Consider the following 17,818-nt stretch of genomic DNA (forward strand, 5'->3'; position numbering starts at 1 on the left):
AAAAACACGTCGCTTGTGGCTTAAAAAGAACCAACCAACTAGCGAACGAATCCACAAACAGCCTGCACAACACAATATGGCGCAGGACAGATGCACAAATTAACCATTCTTTAATAACTGACTTTAACCTCCACTCCAATAGCGTAGGTCGAGTCTGTTTAATAACTTAGGGAGCACAGACATGGGGGGCATTTTCCAAGTTCCGACTGACAGGAGGAAATGGGAGAGGAGACAAGGAGGGAGAGGAGGGAAAAATGGTAATGGAGCAACGAAGGAGAGAAAGAGGGAAGATAACGTAGGAAACTGGCAAGAAAAGGACAGAGGAAGGAAAGAATGGAGGGAAAGGAGGAGGGGGAAGAAAGGAAAAGAACATAACAGCAGGGAAGGAAGGAGAAAATTAAGAGGAAGCAGGGAAGGAAAGGACGGAAAATGAGGGAGGAAGAGAAGATAATGAAGGAAAGAGAGGAGAAGAGGACGGAAAAAAAAATGGAAGGAGAGAAGAGGAAGGAAACTGGCATGAAGGTGATGAAGGAAAGAGTGAGGAAATGAAAGAAGTGGGAGAGAGAAAGAAGCAGCAAGACAGTGGTCAAAGGAAAGGATGGCGGAGTAAAGGAGGAAGAGGAGTAAGAAAAAAACGATAAAAAGGACGGAAAGAGGTAAAAATGAAGTATAAGAAGAAAAAGAGGCAGGAATGAGGTTGAAAAAAAAAACTAAGGGATGAAAGAGGAAAAATAAAGAGAGAGGGAGGAAAGTATAATAAGAAAAGAAAGAAGAATAAGAAACGATAGCAAGGCAAACAGAAGGAAGAAAAAATAATGGAAAAATGTATAAGAATTAGAGACAGAAAAGAAGATGGAATAAAAAGAGAAGAGAGAGAGACGGAGAGAATAAAAGGCATCAAGGAGGGAGGAAGGAAGGGAAGGAAAGAGAGAAGCGAATGAACGAGTGGGAGGGAGGAAAGGAGTGAAGGAGAAGAGAGGGACGAATGGTAAAGACAAGGAACGGGAGAGGAAAAGAACAGAGGAGGGAAGCAAGGAGGCAGAGAAAGACTCAGAGAAGAAGGATGGGAGGAGAAGAAGAAGAAAAAGAAAAGAAGAAGAAGAAGAAGACGAAGACGAAGAAGAAGAAGAAGAAGAAGAAGAAGAAGACGAAGACGAAGACGAAGAAGAAGAGAGAGAGAGAGAGAGAGAGAGAGAGAGAGAGAGAGAGAGAGAGAGAGAGAGAGAGAGAGAGAGAGAGAGAGAGAGAGCGTGGGAAGGAAATGTGAAAGTGAAAAGAGGGAAGGTCTAGGTCTCTCTCTCTCTCTCTCTCTCTCTCTCTCTCTCTCTCTCTCTCTCTCTCTCTGCTTTCAAAAGTTAGATTATTTCTGTTCCTTGATGTAAGAAATAAAATAAAGAAAAAATCTCTTAACTTGCGAAGTTGGTGGGAATTATAACTTCATTTTATTCACAACTTTTGGGAGAGCGAGGGATAAAATGAGGGAGGATTGGCATCTTTTCATTCCGTCTGCAGTGGTGGTGGTGGTGGTGGTGGTGCCGTTCTTGTTATTTTTGTTGTTATTGTTTTCTGTGGTGTTCTACTTAATCTTACACTGCCATACACATCAGTTGGGGTGCTGATGGAATAGTTTCGTCTGGAGACAAACTGGCAACTACCAGGCATCGCTGACATGAGCCACGCCCACTCTTGTGACTAGTCACCGTGCAACTGTCGAAGGGGAATAATATATGGTTAAGACAGTTTTTTTTTTTTTTACCTTGCGTCATTTAAAATCTCAGGATATATATATATATATATATATATATATATATATATATATATATATATATATATATATATATATATATATATATATATATATATATATATATATACCACCACCAATAATAATAATAATAATAATAATAATAATAATGTAAATAAGTAATAATAATAACGACAAGAACAAGAAAAATTAATACAAAATCGCGTTACACAGAATTACATAAACAACACAGCAAAGCAAAAAAAAAAAAAAAATAAATAAATAATAATAATAATACCACTGACAACAATGTCATCAAAGTCTTCACCAAAGTAATCATGGAAAAAAATAAATAAATAAATAACTAAGCACCGCATCATATAAAATAAAATGCACAAGAAAAAATAACAACACGTAAACACATCAAATAAAATAAACTCACAAAAAAATAACAAAATCCTGTCCAGGTAGGTGGCGAGGAGAACAATTTATTTATTCACTCATTCTGCCAGGTGCAAAATAACATGAGAACGCGTAATGCATTTAGATGTCCATTGAGGCTGGCAGGCGAGGCTCAATCATTCGTTAGGCGACGCACTCAGCTAGAACACTGATTAATTATTCAATAGGTGGCGATATTATTAATGTGATCTACCCTGACCATCCCCCCCTCTCTCTCTCTCTCTCTCTCTCTCTCTCTCTCTCTCTCTCTCTCTCTCTCTCTCTCTCTCTCTCTCTGTCTCTGTCTCTCTCTCTCTCTCTCTCTCTCTCTCTCTCTCTCTCTCTCTCTCTCTCTCTCTCTCTCTCTCTCTCTCTCTCTCTCTCTCTCTCTCTCTCTCTCTCTCTCTCTCTCTCTCTCTCTCTCTCTCTGTGTGTGTGTGTGTGTGTGTGTGTGTGTGTGTGTGTGTGTGTGTGTGTGTGTGTGTTAGTCTGAACTACAAAAGTTATGTATGTAAACTAAGGGTCTATGTTTCCCTTCCGCACATGCAAAGTTTCCCTCACGAACACCACAACAACCACCACCGCTACCACCACCACCACCACCACCACCACCACTACCAGCAGCAAAACAAAATTCAAACCTATACAAACGAAGCTGCTTATATATCGAAAAATACCCCAAAAAACAGCGTAAAAAAAAAAACAGATTACTTTCTTTGTACTGATTACCTTCAATTAATTTCCCACAGGTAGCTACAAAGGAGAACAGGTGAAGAGCACAGGTAGTCGGGGAGAGAGGAGTGGGATGGGAGAGAGAGAGAGGGGATGAGGGAGGAAGAGGTAAGAAGGGAAGAGTGGAGGGTATAACTTTAAATGAAGGAGAGGAAGAAGGAGGTCGAGAAAGAAGGAGGGAGGGAGGCAAGTGTGAAGGAGGAAACTGGAGAAAAAGAGGAAGGAACAAACTGAAAGGATGAAGGAAAGAAGAGACGGAGATGAAAGTGGGTGATGGGAACGGGGAGGTTACGAGAAAGATGAGGAGGAGGAGGAGGAGGAGGAGGAGGAGGAGGAGGAGGAGGAGGAGGAGGAGGAGGAGGAGGAAAAGTAGGAGTGATGAGTTGGAGGAAAGTTAGTATTGGATAAGATTGAGGTGGAATGGCTGGGGTGAAGTGGATGGACGAGAATAAAAGAGCGTGAGAAATACCTTGTGAAATGAAGAAAAAAATGAAAAGCGAGAAGGAAAAATGAGGGAACCGCAGGGCGACGCGTAAGGGAATTGTGGGAGGTGGAGATGGAATAGCTGGGGAGGAGGCAATACATTTTTAGGACCAAGCGATGCGACGAAGGTGGAGATCAGCTTGATGAAATGAACCAGGTGTTAAAGTTGTAATGAGTACACATCTTGCAAGTCAGAATCACGTTTAACTCATTTCACTTCACACTAAATGACAGTAAGTGAGAGCAAATGACCTAAGGGTTCTGATCTGAGTGTCAATGTGTGAAGATCAGATTGATAAAAAAAAGGATCAGGTGTTAAAGAAGAAATGAGGACGTACCTAACAAGTCAACATCACGTTTGAATCATTACAGTCATTACACTGAACACTGAATAATAATAACAGGGATGCGGTGACTTATGGGTTCTAATCTAAGTGGAATTTAAGTGGAAATGTCTAAAATTTAATACCAACATCTCTTTCCCTGCAGTGAATTTAACAGCAAGTGACAATAACCAATTCAGTGTTATAAACGATTTCCAAATTTGCAAACGTCTTCTACTGTTAGTAAAATTCTTTAATAAGATGCAAAATATAGTGAAACTGATGCCATAGTATTGAAAGGGATATTTAAATTGAACGTGAATGATCTAAAGGTTCTTAATACAATTGAAAAATGAAAAGGAATGCGAACTTAAGTGAAACAAAATACAAGTTAACACCAGCAATTTATTAACTTATGAACAATATGAAAACTTATTAACACTATGAAAAAAAAGAACTTGAAAGAAAAGTTCAAACAACAAACGTGAGTGGAGCAACTTTTACCCTTTCCTTATTTTTCGTTTACTTTTATGTGTGTGTGTGTGTGTGTGTGTGTGTGTGTGTGTGTGTGTGTGTGTGTGTGTGTGTGTGTGTGTGTGTGTGTGTGTGTTAAAGTTCAGGTATTCTGTGCAAGACGCAACAGCTTGTTCTCAGTCTCCTACCCACGGCCAGGCTTCGTTCACCAGTTATTCAGAAATGCTTCACTCCCCTCTGTTTTTTTTTTTCTTTTTTAGAGGTGAGCCGTTTGCCAGTGGTGACCTTTTTGCTTCCACCCCACTTTTCCAAGGCCTGTACACACTTCTTGGACTACTGTCTGTGTGTGTGTGTGTGTGTGTGTGTGTGTGTGTGTGTGTGTGTGTGTGTGTGTGTGTGTGTGTGTGTTTAATATTTACAGACATCTCTAAATACTGATCATTATTCATATTAACAAGGAATCTTAATAAGTAGAAAGATGAAGGATCGGGTTAACTTGTAATAAGATTCACATTTCGATAAGGTATTGGATTCTAAGAAATTCTACTAATGTCAGTCAGTAGTGTTATAGACTCCTACAGTGACACTTAGATACTAATACTTAAAAAAAATACTTAAAATGCTTATGTGTAAAGAAAGAACATTTTCTACTAAGAATTACACGTTCTTTCACCTTTCTCAGTATTTGTAGAAACTCGCGTTATTACTACCATTACTTGTAAGTTACTACTATTAGAAGCAATATTTACTTAACTGTCTTATTATTTTGTATTACTCTTGTCACTGTCATATTTGCTATTGATTATTGATTACTTTACCATTTGTTGGAAGTTATTACTGCTTGTACTAATACTTATTGTGTTATTTTTTACTATTACTATCAAATCACTATCACCTTTATTATAAATTAGTTCTCACTACTACCATATACTATTTTACTATTTCCCACTACTACTTCAGAATCACTTAACGCAGAAATCCAGTAGAAGTCCAATTTACTTTACCCGTGACAAATGCATAAATTTATCCAGGTGATTCCATAAATATACATATGAGTAATATCTGTACTTGTAACCTGTGTGCATGTATACCTGTATGAGTGTCCGCTCTGATTCATGAGTGAGTTCATTTGGTCCCATTAACTCACGCGTCATATTGTCATTCACTTAAAATTGTCAGATGTGAAGTAATTTTGTTGTTCATTTCGCGTGTCGAATTTGGCTTTAACCACCTGTGTGTGTGTGTGTGTGTGTGTGTGTGTGTGTGTGTGTGTGTGATAGTAGTAGTAGTAGTCGTAGTACATAAGAACATAAGAAATAAGGGAAGCTGCAAGAAGCGATCAGGCTTACACGTGGCAGTCCCTGTATGAAATATACCTACCTATTTCCATCTATTATCCCCATCCATAAACCTGTCTAATCTTCTCTTAAAGCTCTCTAATGCCCTAGCACTAACAACATGATTACTGAGTCCGTTCCACTCATCTACTCGTACCACTCTATTTGAGAACCAATTTTTTCCTATTTCCTTCCTAAACCTAAATTTCTCAAGCTTGAACCCGTCATTTCTTGTTCTACCCTGGTTGCTGATCGTAAGAATTTTGCTTACATCCCCGTTGTTATAACCCTAATACCACTTAAAGACTTCTATCACATATATAGTAGTAGAAGCAGTAGCAGTAGCAGTAGTCATAGTCGTAGTAGTAGTAGCAGTAGTAGTAGTAGTATCCGCAGTAGTAGCAAAAATAGCAAGACTGGAAGACATGAAACATGAAACCTCCTTTCAAGCCATCATAAAAAAAAAAGAGAAAATCGAGAAAACGAAGAGCATAAAAAAAACTCCCAACACCTAAATAACACACTAAAAATTCAACACACCTTTCAAAAATCACCACACCCTCCCACCTTCAGGATCTAAACAAGTGCCACCACACCAGTACATTATTACCGATGGACACACATATAATACGAGACCTTCAATCCTCGAACCGCTCTTTTTACACCTCAGTCCGCAGCTAATGCACCAGTGGCCTCTAGCGGTTGAAATATTAAACTTCCGACACACACACACACACACACACACACACACACACACACACACGACATATAGTCAATTCAGTGATATTCAACTTTCATAACATACATTAACTAAATCTACGTTTTTTTTCGACTTTTTTAGCGTCTTGTTGTTCATAGCGGATATTTTTTAAGGATTTGGTTCAGTTCGTGTGCTATTTTTTTGGTCTTTTTTTTCGTGTAGGATAAGACAGAGTCGTGTTGTGTGTTAACGTATTGTTTGTTGACTATCACTATCGTACATAAGACGGAATTATTGTACATCAGAGGACGGTAACGTGTGGTAATCCTCAGTGTGTGTGTGTGTGTGTGTGTGTGTGTGTGTGTGTGTGTGTGTGTGTGTGTGTGTGTGTGTGTGTGTGTGTGTGTGTGTGTGTGTGTGTGTGTGTGTGTCGTGATTGTAAAATAAGGATTTGGACACACACACACACACACACACACACACACACACACACACACACACACACACACACACACACACACACACACACCCGAGAGCTCAGGGCAGCGACACGAGGAACGTACTTGAAAAAATGCAGGTAGATCAATATCTTAAAAAGTCCATTAAAATTCCACCGTGAAACTTGAATTCCGCCTCACATGTAACGCGACCTTGAAACATTCAGTGTACGAGAGAGAGAGAGAGAGAGAGAGAGAGAGAGAGAGAGAGAGAGAGAGAGAGAGAGAGAGAGAGAGAGAGAGAGAGAGAGAGAGAGAGAGAGAGAGAGAGAGAGAGAGAGAGAGAGAGAGAGTAGAAAAGATCATATATAGGAAACTAAAAGCTTAGGAACGTATTAGAACGTAACATTAGAAAGGATTACAAACTAAAAAAAAAAACTTTAAAATCTCACTGAACAATTACATTTCACTACGTTACTGAACACGAACTACAATAATACAAATAAAAGTCACAACAGTACAAAGGAAAAGAACGAAAGATATGAGTTAAGGCTACTATTACGGCCTTTTAACTATAAACCACAACGAACAAGGGGAAAAAAAGGAGGCCTAACACTTTGACACTCCTGAAACAAAAATACGAAAGAAAGGCCTGCTAACTCTGCCAAACCTTAAAAAAAAAAAAAAAATAAATAAATAAATAAATAAATAAACAAATAAAAAATAAATAAAATAAATAAGAAAATAAATAAAAGCAATATATAAAAAAAAAAGTCAGCGAACGGTATCAATTTCGGTGTAGTACAAGTGGTGTAGTGATGTAGCGTAGACGATCAAGTGGCAATGTGGAGCGAGGCTTTGAGTACAGTGTGTTGGCGGGGACAGAAATAGTGAAAAGAAAAACTGGATCGGGGAGAAAAAAACATTCAATTAACAGGTAAGGGATACGTGTGCTTGAGGGCAACGTGTGGATATCTTGTAGCATCAATATGTGAGCAACTGAGTGTGTTACGTAAGTGATACTAAAGATAAGGTGGTGCTAGAGGATGGAAAAGAGGAGGAGGAGGAGGAGGAGGAGGAGGTAGATGTCGAGGTAGTAACGGGGAAAACAAACGAAGATGAATATACGAAGAAAGATTAAAGAAGAATAGACATTATGGGTCATTCACGAGGAGGAGGGAGGAGGAGGAGGAGGAGGAGGAGGAGGTAGTGACAGTAGTGGTGGTGGTGGTCGAGAAAGAAGACAAGGGGAAGGAAGACAAGAGGAAGAAGGACAAGGAGAAAGAAGTATATTGAAAAGAGAAAGAGAACAAAGACGAGGACGATGAAGAAGAGGAAGCGGAAGCGAGTAAGTACAGTGCCAAGGTTTAGGTCACGTGCAGAGGCGAGAAAGAGAAAAGCAAGATTATTTCCAGTGAGTAAAAAAAAGATGAGCGACAGAAGAGAAGGCAATCACTGAAAACACACACACACACACACACACACACACACACCACACACACACACACACACACACACACACACACCACACAGAGACACACACCAAACAATGCGATGGAACGAATAAAACACGAAACGAAACAAAAAATATATTGATAAAATGAAAACAAGAACAATGATAAACCGACGAATATTAGAAGACACCAGTAAATCAATTAATAAAAAAAAATAAAAATAAATAAAATAATCAACAGAAAAAAAAAAAACACAGAAATAAAAATTAAATCACAAATACACGTACCTGGAAAATACCTTCCAATCTTCGAATTTGAAAAAAAAGTAGAAAATACCAGTGAACCAATTAATTAATCAAACATTCAATACTGGTTAATTAAAAAAAAAAGTGAAAAATAAGGTAAATAACAACTTTCCGACTCACCAGGTAATGAGGTCAGGTGCATGAAGACGTCACGATCTGGTGGGGAGGAAGAGAAAGAACCTTATAAATAAAAGAGTTCAAATACCTTCCACACAATTTGATTCCATTCACGCAAAGAACAAAGAATAAAAAATATAGTATATACAGAAGGGCGAGAATGAAGTGAAAAAGAGACACAACAACAAACAAACAAGGAGGAGGAAGAGGAAAAGGAAAATAAGAATGAAAAAAAGAGACTAGGGAACTAAACTAAATGCAAACAGGAATTTGGCAAAAGATAAAAAAATAAAAGTTAAATAAACAAGCATAAAAAACAAAAGCTATGAATGAAAAAGCTGAAAACAAGAAAAAAACAACACGATACTTGAGAGAGAGAGAGAGAGAGAGAGAGAGAGAGAGAGAGAGAGAGAGAGAGAGAGAGAGAGAGAGAGAGAGAGAGAGCGAGAGAGAGAGAGAGGAGAAATAAATCACAACAGGGGGTCGAGCAGTAGAAGCGTTAACAAGAGGAGGAGGAGGAGGAGAAGGAGGAGGAGGAGGAGGAGGAGAAGGAGGAGGAGGAGGAAGTAGGAGTCCTCATGTCCGCAGCAGAAGCTCTAGGAAACAAAAGAGGCGAGGGAAGCGCTATTGGACTCTCGCCTCGACATAAATTTCTGATAATCCAAGGAGCAGAAGCAGATACAGAGTTGGGTCTTACTCGGGGACTTATTCTGACCGCGCATTGTGTGAGAAGGAAGGGGAGAAGAGTAATAAAGAAAGGAAAGGTGACAAAGAGAAAGGGGAAAGGGGGAGGAGCACAACTGGCCAAGGTGAATGAACGAACGTATTGTGTGAAAGAAAGAAGAGGGGGGAAAGAGGACAAGGAGGGGATTAAGAAAGAGGGGAACAGGTGACGAAGGGGAAAGGGGAGATGTGAGGGTACCATGTAAGAAAAGGGGAAGGTGAGAGAATTGATGAAGGGAAAAAGGAAAGAAAGAGACGGGAGGAATGAAGGAAAGAAAATATGGAAGGGGAGAAAGATGCATTTTTTTTTTAAAGGGAGAAGAGAAGAAAAAGGACGATTGAGATAATAACGATAGAGGGATAAAAATGGAAGGGTATCTAAAAACGAAGGGGATAAAACGTGGAATGGAGCATCTAGAAAAGTTGACGAAAAGTAAAGAGAAGAACATTAAAATAAAAAAGTATATATCAATCAAAAAAGTTTGTGTCTTTAGTATCTTCATATTTTTAAAAAGTGAAATACGGTTATCATCTGCGCCACCACCCCTAAGAAGTCAAAAGAATATTTAACATATGTACAATGGTTCTTCTTTAAGTGAGGAAAAAATCTGATATTTGGGATACGTTCCTTACCTATGGAATATGGATTGCAAGGAGGATGGGCGGTAATACAATAATTTTTCCCCCTCTCTCTGTCTTTATTCTTTCCTTCTCCCATCCCTTTTTTTTTTTTTTAACCGTTCAGAGAGAGAGAGAGAGAGAGAGAGAGAGAGAGAGAGAGAGAGAGAGAGAGAGAGAGAGAGAGAGAGAGAGAGAATGATGAAAAGACAGTGTGAGGTATATAAAGAAAGAACATCAGGAGGAGAAAAAAGGCAGGAGAGAACCGAGGCGGCACCGTTTTCCACAAGGTGACACATAACTTAATTTAGCTCCCCCTGAAAGCTGAGTCGACGAAAACGTGAACACAACACTAATATCGCGGCCGTCACCACACCGCAACACATTTCAGAAACACAAGCTTACGTACACTGGCTAGCAACATTTTCCCCCGCAGCCTGACGCACGCAACACTGGAAACACACACTTCCTTCCTCTCTCACTCCTCAAGTTCCTGCAGCACATGCTAACACTTCCGCAACAAAACAAAATGGAGACAGGGAAAAAACAATGCGGAAAAAAAAAATGCAGATTATATTTTTCACCGCCCTCTTTCTATTCATTCAAGTCAAGCTGAGTGGAAGGCGCATAATAATAACTTCGGACAAGAATTTCACTTTTTGGGGGGCAGCAGCAGCAGAAGGCGGAGTAGGAGGAGGAGGTGGAGGAGTTGGAGGAGAGGAAGGGAATAGAAAAGCAATTTCCAAATTCTTCTGGTTCTCAATCTTTCCATGGATACTTTTTTGTGATTCCGAAATTCCGCCAAAACCGAAATTATGCGAAAAATTTTACTTACAGCTCATGTTACATATGATGGAAGAGGTGGAGGAAGGTGAAACTGGAGGAGGAGGAGGAGGAGGAGGAGGAGGAGGAGGAGGAGGAGGAGGAGGAGGAGGAGGAGGAGGAGGAGCAGGAGGGAGGAGGAGGAAGAGGAGGAGGAAGATGAAGAAGAAATTGTGATGGTTGTAAAATTGTGGATGTTAGTAGTGCCTGAAAGGTTGCATATGTTGTTGTTTTGGTTTATCTTGCTGTTATTGTTGTAGTGGTAGTAGTGGTGGTGATGGTGGTGACGGTGGTGACAAATGAATGTCAAAGATAATAATATTTGTGGTGAACACTAATGATTCTGTGTGTGTGTGTGTGTGTGTGTGTGTGTGTGTGTGTGTGTGTGTGTCGAGAGAGAGAGAGAGAGAGAGAGAGAGAGAGAGAGAGAGAGAGAGAGAGAGAGAGAGAGAGAGAGAGAGAGAGAGAGAGAGAGAGAGAGAGAGAGAGAGAGAGAGAGAGAGAGAGAGAGAGAGAGAGAGAGAATTAAGAATACAACTTTACCTAAAAATATGACCTTCCCTAATTTACCAAAAGAAAAAAAAAAAAATAATAATATTTCCCTTTTCCCCCTCACCCTCGCCCTTCCCTTCTCTTCCCTCACCCTTCCCTTCCCTTCCCTTCCCTCACCCTTCCCTATCTCCCTTATTTACATATTCCCTCACATTTATTCTGCTCTTGTCCTTTAGCAACATATCTCTGTCTTGATTCCATATTCCGTCTCCCTTTTTCTCACTGCGCACACACACACACACACACACACACACACACACACACACACACACACACACACACACACACACACACACACACACACACACACACACACACACACACAAAAAAAAAAAAAATCACACTTCTTGCGTCACTTTCGTATTCTCAAAACACTACGTAATTTATCACCATCTGTCTTTGTCCTTATCCTGTATTTTCTCCCCCTTTCTCCTCCTCCTCCTGGTCTGGCTAGGTATGGTAAATCTTCCTGGTAATTTACAAGGAGACAAACTATAGCAATTTAGTATTGGAAGGTAGACGGTCAGGGGTTCCTTCCCATCACTTACCACAACAAACATGGAGGAGGAGGAAGAGGAGGAAGTGCTCTCCCCTCTCCCATTTCCTATTCCCAGTCCCCTCACCAGAATGGAGCACCTCATTTTTACGTGCTCTGACCCTTCCTCTCCCCCATCTTTCTCCCATCTCCCCTTCTCCCTGTCTCCCCTTTCCCATTTCTCTTTCTCCCTCTCCCTCCGTGCTATCTATGCTATTTCTCCCTTCCTCCCTTGCTATTCGTCCTTTACTCTCGGCTATCTATATCACTCTACGTCTTTCTGTCTCTATCTCCCTCGTACACACACACACAACCTCTATATCTCTTTCTCCCTTCCTTCTCCCTTATATCTCTCCCTTCTGCCTCTCGCTCTGTTACCCATGCACGCTTCAGCAAAGATATTGTGATGTACAGGGAGGAGAGAAGGCTTAAGGTGATGGAGGAGGGTGATGGGTGAACAGGAGGGAGTAACGAGGGGCTGGCGTGTCATAGTGTTAATGGTTGAGGGAGCAAAGGCCTCAGGAATGCTTCGCTTGGTGATGAGGGTGATGAAGGTGATGAGGGAGGAAGGATTGCGTTGTGTTATGGGTTGGTGTTGATGAGATGGTGGATAGTGGGGAGGTGTGACGGTGAGGAGAAAGGGTGGGAGTTTGTTTGAGGGGAGAAAGTAGGGAGGAAAGGAGGTGGGGGAAAGGAGGAGGGAGGAAAAGGAGGAGAAAAGAAACAAAAAGAAAGAAAGAAGGAATGAAAAGATAAAATATATGGACAGTAACGAGAGAGAGAGAGAGAGAGAGAGAGAGAGAGAGAGAGAGAGAGAGAGAGAGAGAGAGAGAGAGAGAGAGAGAGAGAGAGAGAGAGAGAGAGAGAGAGCCTTTGCATCATTCCTTCCTTCCTTGTCTTAACTCCTTACCTTTGCTTTCCTACTCTAATGCTACTCTTCGTTATCTTTCATTCCATTCCTTTCTCTTAAACACTCATCTTTTTCCCTATCTCTCTCTCTTGCCTCCCCTTTCTTCACCCTACCCTTTACTCAACTCCTTTCTTCACTTCCCTCTTTACCTTTGCATTCGTAGTTTCCTAGTATTCTTCCTATTTTTCAATCCATTCCTCACTCTTAAACTCTCATCTTTCCCCGTATCTCTCTCTCTCTCTCTCTTCGCCTCCTTGCCCGGCCATCGCGTCTAATGAAGGCAGCGCGGCACAAGGGCGGGGAATCAAGCAAGTCCCCAAGGAGGCAGAGGCTTTTACTATCGTGAAATTATAATATTGAAGCTGAAATTGAAACCTCTGCATGATGTACTGAATCCGATCCCACTAGTAAGAAGCTTTCACCCCTCCCCCCAGCTCTCTCTCTCTCTCTCTCTCTCTCTCTCTCTCTCTCTCTCTCTCTCTCTCTCTCTCTCTCTCAAGTAGGTACCCAAATAGAGCACTAATCTTTTAGCGTTTTCTTTATCATGTGCTTCAATTTTTTCCAAGATTTTTAAAAGGTACACTTAATTATTTGTCGTGTGTACCTTAGAATGTTTGAATTTTTTTTTCTTGCCATGTTACTCTGTGGATTTTCCTTTATATTTTTTTAGAAGGTTGACAAAGGAATGCATAAAAACTAAAAAAAGAAAGAAAGAAAAGAATAGGAAAGGAGTATTTAAAGTCAGGTCAAGCTTGTATTACGTGCAAGTGTCTGAATGATGAAGTAATTGCCTTAATGTTGCATCAAAGTAGCTTGGGTAAGGTTAACTGTTAAGTGTGTATTGGGTTACGTTACGTTTATTTAGGTTAAGTAAAGTTTAGTTACGTTAGGTTAGTCAAAGGAGGGTGAGGTTTTTGTGTGTGTGTGTGTGTGTGTGTGTGTGTGTGTGTGTGTGTGTGTGTGTGTGTGTATGAATAGGTTAGGCTACGCTTATTCACGTTTGGGAGGGTGAAGTTTTGTGTGTGTATGACTGTGTAAGTGTATGTGTGTATGTATGTGTAAAGAAAAAAAAATTACGCTTCCATTTTTTTATGTTATTGCTTTCTCTTACCATTTACTTATAGACCCCTTTAACGCAGTGATGTTCTCTCTCTCTCTCTCTCTCTCTCTCTCTCTCTCTCTCTCTCTCTCTCTCTCTCTCTCTCTCTCTCTCTCTCTCTCTCTCTCTCTCTCTCTCTCTCTCTCTCTCTCTCTCAATGCGACTATCAACACCCCAAACTTAAGCTTCGATCCTCCTTTGTTGACTTTGAGGATCTGTCACGCCAACCTTCACCAATTCACGAGTTTCTCCGTCCTGGGAAAAAAAAGTTAAGCTGCGATTTTCTTTTCCCTTAGTTTTCCTTTCCATTGTTTTGCTTTTCCACTCCAAACGCAGTCACGGAATTCTTTATTCAGTGCTAAATCGCCTTGTTTTTTTCCTTCCTTTTCTCTTTCCTCTCGGTGTTTTCCTTTCATGTATTCGTCTATCAATCCTTTATCCATCAGTGCCTTATTCCTCTTCTTTATTGAGTCGTTACTCTGTTCCTCTCTTCGCAATGCATGAAGCTATGATGCAAATTAGGAATAAAGGAAGGAGAAACGAGGGAGAGGGGAAAGGAGACAGAAGACAGAAGAATAAAGTCGGTGAGGAGGAGGAGGAGGAGGAGGAGGAGGAGGAGGAGGAGGAGGAGGAGGAGCGTCAGGCTGATAGGCCAAGGTAAATACTAATTAAGAAGATTTCTGGCCAGGTGTGTGGACTCTGGTGATGAAAAGGTTTACTCTGATAGAGGAAGAGGAGGAGGTGAAGACCAAAGAAAAAAGGAAAGGAAGAAAAGAAGATAAAGGGAGAAAAACAGGAGGAGGAAGTTAAAGGAAAAGAAATGAGGAATAATGAAGATAAGTACGAGGACGAGAGAGAGAGAGAGAGAGAGAGAGAGAGAGAGAGAGAGAGAGAGAGAGAGAGAGAGAGAGAGAGAGAGAGAGAGAGAGAGAGAGAGAGAGAGAGAGAGAGAGAGAGAGAGAAACTAAATTCCTTCTTCCTAACTGCAAATGAACACAAATAAAATGCAATAAAGAGGAAGAGGAGAAACAAGAGGAAGATGAAAGAGGAAATGGGAGAAAAGTAAGACGACGAAGGGAGAGAGGGATGGAAAGGAAACACAGAAGTAAGAATTAGAGGAAAATAAAAAAAAATATAGAGAGAGAGAGAGAGAGAGAGAGAGAGAGAGAGAGAGAGAGAGAGAGAGAGAGAGAGAGAGAGAGAGAGAGAGAGAGAGAGATGATAATAATGGCACTATAGAATTGGATCTCAAATCAGTTTAGGAATAAATCTGTAATGAATTTCGCATCATATAATTTTATTTTCCCGGAATGATAATAAAATATGGGAAGATTGAAATGGCAAAGATAATCTAGTTTATGTCCTCCCTTAGTCCTCCTGCTTTATTGTCCTCCTCTTCCTTCTATGTCCCTATTTATTGCGCCTTTCCTTCTTCCATGTCTTCGTCCGTCTCTCCTGTTGATTATCGATCTATTTATTATTATTATTATTATTATTATTATTATTATTATTATTATTATTATTATTATTATTATTATATTGAAGGTATTGTTGTTTTGACGTTATATTCTTCTTTGGTTTGGTAATGTATTCTCTCTCTCTCTCTCTCTCTCTCTCTCTCTCTCTCTCTCTCTCTCTCTCTCTCTCTCTCTCTCTCTCTCTCTCTCTGAATAACGTGACATGTGACAGTATCAACAGCAGCAGCAGCAGCAGCACCATCACCACCACCACCACCACCACCAACAACAACAACAACAACAGAAGCAGCAGCATCAACAACAACAATTATGATGGCAGCAGCATTACCAACACACGAACAAAATAATAATAATAATAATAATAATAACGGCACAAAACATGCAAAACTGTATTAATTTTTCATGATCATTAGGTTATCCTCTTTTCAGTGAGCTTATTAACATTTATATATTTCGTGCATTCTGTTCATTACACGTGTTTTACATACATGATTTCTGAAACATTTTTGTGTCCTTTTTCCTGTCTGAGTTTGTCCGTGTTGGTTTGTCTGTCTGTTGGTCTCTCTGCCTTTCTGTCTTTGTAGTGATTTACCTGTTTTAATTTATGTCTGTTTATCCGTTGGTTTTCTTATTTGTTTGCCTGTCAATATAAATGTTTGTTTTTCTGTCTGTCTGTCTGTCTATCTATTTCTTTGTTAGTCTCTTTATTGATTTATCTATTTCATTCTCTGTCTATTTCTTCGTTTGTTTTATTATTTATTTGGCTGACTGTATTCCTGTCTGTTTCTATTTGTTTGTGTCTCTGTCTATCTATTTTTTTCTGTCTGTCTGTCTCTGTCTTTGTTTATTGATTTGTGTGTTCCATTATCTGTTTGTTTTTGTGTTTGCTCATCTGGCTGTCAATATACCTGCCTGTCTTTCCATGGTTTACCCGCCTGCCTGTCTATGTATCTGTCTATCGGTTTCTTTGTTCGCATATCTGTCTCTGTTCCTATTATGAATCTCGGTTCGTTTAGATTCACTATCCGCGATACTGCTTAACTCCACCATGAAATGAATTAACCGCCCTAACAAGGGAAGGGGAAGTGTACAAAATCACATTATACTTTCCGTAAGCTCCGTAGAACAAAATTAATTAGTTCATGAATAATGTAATATGTTAGTGTCTGTACAATGTTTCAGTGAAGTATAAGCCGTCTAGTGACTACTGGAATTGCTCCAAGGATACGAAAATAAAGAGGAAAAGAGAACAAGAACAGGTTCATCGCAGTTTTTATCAACGATATTATTTTACATCAACTACTTGGTATCAGTTTTGTGTCGCTAAAGACGAACACTTGATTTACGTATAAGAAACTAAATGAGATACTGTAGTTTCACCTTTAACTTGAATCATAAATTTGTGATGTCTAGACTTTCTTTACAAATACATATACATTTTATTTATTTATAAGAAAAAAAAAAGCTAGGCACTTCACTTAAATTTGTCACATTTCCGTGTCTTTTTACCTCACGCCTGTGTTTCTATCCGACTCAGAATAAAGGGCGTGGTGGACCGGTAAGAGGGACTTGCATCTGTCATTTGGCCATAAAGAGAAAAGAGTCACAAAGTAAGAAGTGGAATTATACAGATTCTTGCTAACAGCTGTCACACAGCAAACATCTCCCTGCACCACCTGCATTATTCCTAACCTAATTAATCATCAATTTGCTTTTGAGTTTTTTCTGGTGTGTCTCATTAACCTTCACGGCACGGCAACATGGAAGGTCACCTACGCTTTAACATATAACTGTCTCCGTGATGTTTTGAAATACTTCGAATAACTTTTGTCTCATCTGAAAACTTACTTTTTATCAGGTTGTTTTTGCTGTTTAGTTTATGTAATATGAAGACAATTTGTATGTCCGATGTAATGTGTATTTTTTATTTCATTTTATTTATTTTTTTCTTTTTTTCAGGGGAGGTTTTCTTTTATATTTCTTTTAAGTTCCACAGTTCAAAGCATTATTTATTTTTCCTCTGACAGTGTTGACATGACCTTCTTCAGTATTTATGACACGTCAGTTAACCATTTCTCTTTCCTTCAACAATATTAATGCGACTTTCTTCAATACCTATTACACATTTCCCGCATAATTTCCATTCCCTTTATTAATTCGGCTTGAGCTTTACCATTTATTTTCTTCTCCTTTAACATTATTAACATAATCTTCGTTTCTTGCCAGATTTCTTTTAATTTTTTTTTATTTAATTAACACAAACTTCTTTACTCTCTGTTCTCCTTTCCATTACTAATATTAACAATCCACGTTAATGATCACATCTCATTATATTTTTACTTTCTTTTATTTAATCAATACAAGAATACTATCTATTCTCCTTCTTTTACCTATATCAACATTATCTTCGGTATCTGTTCCATATTTCTTCATATTTTTACTTTCCTTTACTAAATTGATATAAGATTCTTTAACTTTTTATTTTCCTTTCTTTAACAATATTATCATTATCTTAGTTCTTTAATAATATCTCG

The 17,818-nt window shown here is 39.4% G+C and overlaps 1 long non-coding RNA gene across 2 annotated transcripts in view; it reads right to left on the reverse strand.

Moving 5' to 3' along the window:
• Positions 1-1,334: 1,334 nt before the first annotated feature.
• The window catches only part of LOC135089722 (uncharacterized), a 259,283-nt gene continuing 242,799 nt past the window's right edge, over positions 1,335-17,818 (reverse strand). Inside the window, exons 8-9 of one of the 2 annotated variants that reach the window (XR_010261610.1) lie at positions 8,551-8,586; positions 1,335-1,707 (exon numbers count right to left, since the gene is read on the reverse strand). This is a non-coding gene — a long non-coding RNA (uncharacterized LOC135089722). The remainder of the gene's footprint in view (positions 1,708-8,550; positions 8,587-17,818) is intronic. The other variant, XR_010261611.1, reaches the window with a different exon arrangement.

Source organism: Scylla paramamosain, chromosome 33 (genome assembly GCF_035594125.1).
Source record: "Scylla paramamosain isolate STU-SP2022 chromosome 33, ASM3559412v1, whole genome shotgun sequence".
NCBI classification, from domain to species: Eukaryota; Metazoa; Arthropoda; class Malacostraca; order Decapoda; family Portunidae; genus Scylla; species Scylla paramamosain.